General features: G+C 39.2%; 1 long non-coding RNA gene across 1 annotated transcript; it reads right to left on the minus strand.

Annotated features, from left to right (window-relative positions):
• Positions 1-2,279: 2,279 nt before the first annotated feature.
• Positions 2,280-5,526, minus strand: LOC121848530. Its single transcript, XR_006084925.1, has 4 exons — positions 5,445-5,526; positions 4,534-4,575; positions 4,385-4,441; positions 2,280-2,298 (listed from the first exon to the last, which is right to left on the minus strand). It is a non-coding gene; the product is annotated as an uncharacterized LOC121848530 (long non-coding RNA).
• Positions 5,527-5,852: the final 326 nt, after the last annotated feature.

Genomic DNA, 5,852 nt, shown 5'->3' on the forward strand with positions numbered 1-5,852 from the left:
TAAAGAATTATTTTATTAGCAGAACAATAAAAGTATCCTTAAGTAACTAAATATATCTCAGAAAATATGTAATATAATTCATGACTGATCTTCTTGTAATATACAACTGGTGTCACAATTGAAAACAATTCTCCCCGTTGTTATTGACCCTATTAAGCGCTCTGAGTTGCTATCCTGTGTGATGGGTGCTATATATAAACAAATTGTTGCTGTTGTAGCTTCTGTAACATAACTTAAAAAATTACACAAATGAAATATTGCTATACGTGCTAATTGAATCATTATTTGAGAAATTAACTCAATTAAATACCTTTGATTGACTGACTGCTAACAACAAAACTGAATGAGCCTTAAAACTGCATTTTTTAAAATAACAATGAATTTTCAGAGTTAGTCACCAAAGTACATTTTGTTTAATTGCGATAACCCTTACCTGAGATTAGATTTGCCAATGAATTATTTTCAGACCAATTCACCATAATATGTTTTTTAGTTTCGTTTTCACTGGTGTGTATGAATAATAATAATAATAATAATAAGCCTTGCATTTGATCTAGCGCTTTTCACGTCGGGAGGACGTCCCAAAGCGCTTCACAGAATACACTGTAAAGTGAATTGACTGTATATTTGTGGGCGAACGCAGCAGCCAATTGCGCACAGCAATGTCCCACAAACAGTCATGGATTGAAAATGACCAATTTTTATTATTGTTTTTGTTTTTTGGAGGGATTATTATTAGGCGTGTGGAGTAAGGAAACTTGCCCAAGGTTTCGCCCTCTGCCTGGAATTGAACTCAGGTCTCTCACTTGCAAAGCGAGTGCTCTAACCACTGAGCTATAGGATTCCACATGCTCTCCCCACTAATCAAAGAATATTTTCACTTAAAAAATAAATAAGTTGCAAATTTATAAAGTTTGTACATTCAACGCCATTCAAAGTTATTGTGCATTTGTTAAAATAGAATTTAACTTTTCTTGTGATCTCACGATGGTCAGTTTTGATCCGTGGAATTTCGTCTGTTCATAGCTTCGGTCTCATTTCAGTTGAAGTGTAAAGATGCTAAAAAGTGACACTAAAAAAATAGTGAGGATAAATAATTAATAATGATAATCCTTGCATTTGATACAGCGTCTTATCACATCTTCGAGACATCTCAAAGCGCTTCACAGAATACACTATAAAGTGAATTGACCATATATTTTGTGGGCGAAGCAGTTTGCAGTCACTCTAACGTGCAAACCTGCCATGAACAAATTAAATAGCCACGTTGCCCACCTCAGCCCATACATCACACTCACTGTCACTGAAACCCTCATTCCTACTGTTATTATGCCCTGCTTGGACTTTTCCAATGTGCTGGTCTCTGTAGCTCTACCATTCACAAGCTGCACCTCATCTAACACTGCCACCAGCATCTTCACCCACATGGACTGCGCCCATCATTCCAGTCCTCACCAGGCATCACTGGCTTCCTGGATCCCAGCAGATTCATTTCAAAATCTTCGCCCTCACCTACAAATTGATCCACTCCCTGACATCTTTCTATCTCTCTCATCTTCACCTACCCTACTTCTCCTCCGCTCAGCTAACTCCAGCTAGTTGTGCGATCCCCATCCTCTCTGTGCTACCATTGGTGGCCAAGTCTCCAGTTCCTATGGCCCTAACCTAGGAACTCCTTCTGTCCACCATTCCTCTTGCCCCCTCTCTTTCTGTCTTCCCCACCAGTAACCAGGGTTACATCATGTTCAGCGTTCCATTCATTGGGCTCCGGTCTGCTCCATATCTCCCGCCTAATCCACCCTACCATCAGTGGCCAAGCTTTCAACCTCTCTGCCCCCATCCTCTGGAACTCTATCCCACAGTCCCTTTGCCTCGCTTCCTCCCTTGCCTCCTTCAAGGCCGGACTCAAGACCCTCCTCTTCGATCGTGTCCCACCTCTCTGTCTTCCCTCACCCCTCCCCCACACCTCCCCCATGCTCGAGTCCCGACCCCTGACTGTCCAGTGCCTTGGGATGTCCTCCCAACGTGAAAAGCGTTCTATAAATGTAATTTTGTTGTTGTTGTTGTACATCGCTCAAGGAACCCCACTCCAGTCGATTTGAATTGGAGTTGCGTTGTGTTGAGTCCATTCTGTAAACTTTACACATGTCATAACTAAGAAATCCAATACAAAATACTGCAAATATTACGATACAATCAATCCTGTTATGATCCACTACAGTGTTATACTCACCCTTCATTGTCAAATAACCCACGACTTGGCTTTTAGGAAGTTTTATCAGACGTGCTTTGCGACAGCTGAAAATGTAAACCCACAATGGTTGTTACTAGCTGAAGGCAAGTGATTAATGTATTTGTTGTACCTGTTTCTCAAACATTGTCATATTTTAGTGTTCCTCGTCATATTCCTAAGAGATAGTGCCTGATGTCCTGTTCCCTACACTGTGTAACCAACCTCATTGAGAATAGAAAAATGATCACTAGTGATCCTTCCCTCCCTTGTTTTCGTTTGGCTTCTTGTTCTGACAGGAATCACAGATTGGCAACAAACAAATATTCTTCTGGACCACAGGCCACTACTTAAGTTTCAAACACCCAGCTGCCTTTACATTGAATTCACAGGTAAAGCAATGGTTATTTCTAGGTACTAGAATTATTTTATAGATGTGATGGGAAGGTTAGAAGAATCAGAGAGTTTGATTATTATACATATAGAATGCTCAGGGGAACAAAATCTGGGTCTAGATTAGTTTACTTTAAATAGCACTTTAGAGCATTCATAATTTGGCAAATTCGTAACCGTTACCTTAAACGGAAGCCTGTTTTCTGTAAGTTTGTGTTTACATACCAGTTAAGCAGAGTGCCTCAGGGGTACCTCGGTCATTAATATATTCCCTGGGGTTTTCCTGTTCCTTGTGTATATATTAATGAACTGGATACACAGAACCAGTGTAAGATAATTAAATTAGCAAATGACACCAAGTTGGGAGTAACTGAAACCGAAGTGTCAGCAAGGGCCTTAAAAAAGGGAGTTTCATAGGGTATGCAAATGGGTGGTAACTGGCAAATGAAGTTTAATACAGATATTGCAACGTGCTACATATAAGAATCATAGAATCAATCATAGAATTATACACCACAGAAGGAGGTCATTGGGTCCATCTTGTCTGTGCCAACTCTTTGAAAAGAGCTATCCAAATCAATTCCACTGCCCTACTCTCTCCCCATAGCCCTGCAAACTTGTCCGCCCCAAATATCTATCTACTTCTCTCTTGAAAGTTGTTATCGTATCCCCTTCCACCACCCTTTCAGGCAATATATTCCAGAATAGGAAGAATAGGAAACACTTGCACTTCTAGGATGGGACATCTTCCCGACGTGAAAGGCGCCATACAAATGTAATTTGTTGTTGTTGTGGTGGTGGTAATAGAATTTACCAAAGAGGAAGCTGAAAGAGATCTAGGGGTGTTGACTCATTGCTAACTATATTCAAAACATTGTGAGGTGGCAATCAACAGGAAAACTAGGCTATATTGCTAAATCAGTTTAGATCTCCAAATATCATAATCAGGCTCTATATATAGTGCTCTGGTCAGACCACACATAGAGACAATTTAGAAGAGAGCAATAAGGATGATATTTAATAATCCTTACATTTGATATAGCTCCTTATCCTGTCATTGAGACGTCTGAAAGCACTTGAAAAGATATACTGTAAAGTAATATGATTGTGTGTATATTGTAAGTGAACGCACAGCCAATTTTGCTTCCAGCAATGACCCACAAACAGCCATGGAGTGAGTGACCAATTTCATTTAGGGGATTGTTGGCCAGGATATCGGGAGAGACTCCCTTCTCTTTTAAAATAGTACTATGGGACTTTTAATATCCACCTGGACAGAGAGATAGGACCTCAGTTTAACATCTTATCCAAAGGACAGCACTTCTAACAATCCAGCGCTGGAGTGTCATTCTTGACTATATGAGTTCTATGTGTTGGAGTGGGGCTTGAACCCACAAACTTCTGACTCAGAGATGACAGTGCTACCAACCCAGCCAGGCTGTTAGAAGAATGAGTTATGAGCAACAATTAGACAAGTTAGAGAAGAGTGTATAAAACTTTAAATGGATTCAAAAAGTAAACCCTGAACAAATTACTTTAGGATGCTCTAAGACAGAGGACATAAGTTTAGAGTTGCAAAGGGCAGTTTCAGGACAGACATCAAGAAGCTTTTCTTTACCACGAAAGTAATTAACAATTGGAATAAGTTACTACGAAGGAAGACCCTGGACTCATTTAAAAAGCAGCTTAACACTGATTGGGAAGGTAGTTCACAAGATATTCTGGAACAATCAATTTAATGGGAACGGATGACACACCTACCTTTGAAACATAAGGATTCTGGTCAAATGGAAACCTCATTCTTAGAGCTTCATGCACCTAGTGTAGTAACAGAAAGAAACATTTTGTTAATTGATGTGAAAAATAAATGTCTGAATAAAATGGTTAAAATGCACACATCTGGACTTTACCTTTTTGTCTATCACGAAACAAATGATAAAAATTAAGAACCCCTGGAAAACAAAACAAGAGAGTTGAAATAGATCTATAGGATGTTAGCTAACATTTATTCACCGTGCCCAAGAAGTGAGGTAACATAAAAAAAAAAAGGATGCTGAACTACATTTTTTCAAAATCAGCTGATTTCATAACACTAGAAGTCATGCTCAAGCTGCATATGCTCTGTTCAAGATGTCAGGGATTTTTATTGTCTAACCAAGAGGGTAGACAGGACCTTGGTTTAACCTTTTATCCAAAGGGCAAGTGGGTCATGATGATGAATGAAATAATAAGCTAGACCATTTTAACCATCAAGAGAGGTAATCCTTGCATTTAATCCTTGCATTTGAAATAATGCCTTATCACATTGTCAAGACATCTCAAAGCGCGTCACAATATATATATTTATACTGTAATGTGGAATCACTTTCACGTCGGGAGGATGTCCCAAAGCGCTTCACAGAACACATGTAAAGTGAATTGACTCTATATTTGTGGGCGAACGCGGCAGCCAATTGCGCACAGCAATGTCCCACAAATAGTCGTAGATTGAAAATGACCAATTTATTATTGTTTTTTGTTTTGGAGGGATTATTATTAGGCGTGTGGAGTAAGGAAACTTGTCCAAGGTTTCGCCCTGCCTGGAATTGAACTCAAGTCTCTCGCTTGCAAAGCGAGTGCTCTAACCACTGAGCTACAGGACTCCACAAAACTGGGGCAAGTCATCCAACCAATTGTACCAATAGAGTTCCCGTGGTTGATAGTATTATTATTATTATTATTATTATTGTTGTTATTATTATTATTATTATTGTTATTATTATTAATGTCTACTTGAATTTTCACTAATAACTCCAGAGTTGAGATTCTAGATAATACATACCTGCAATCCATTGATCGCTGAAAACAGATAATGGAAAATAATACCACTATCTTTTGAAAGATTTGGGAATCCAATTATCCAAGTCAGACCTAAGACTGGGGTTAGGATAACAACGCTTCTTAGAATTTGTTTGAAGCAGCCTTTGCTGTGATATTTGGAGTGTTCTCCGATGGTTGGTCTCAACAACTTGCATATTGCCACTAACACAATGCAAATGTTGATTGCGATGATAGCCGACATAGGTCCAACAAAGGCAAGTAGAACTTTTCTGTTTTTCCATTCGAGCCAGCATTCCTTCTGCAGATTGTATTGGTTCTTTGGATACGTCAGTGCAATTGTGATGCTTGCTATTATTATTGGGCACAGGTAACCCACGATAAAGCACATTGTTGTTATGACTGAAATGCT

The sequence above is a fragment of the Callorhinchus milii genome, unplaced genomic scaffold, assembly GCF_018977255.1.
Source record: "Callorhinchus milii isolate IMCB2004 unplaced genomic scaffold, IMCB_Cmil_1.0 Scaffold3, whole genome shotgun sequence".
NCBI classification, from domain to species: Eukaryota; Metazoa; Chordata; class Chondrichthyes; order Chimaeriformes; family Callorhinchidae; genus Callorhinchus; species Callorhinchus milii.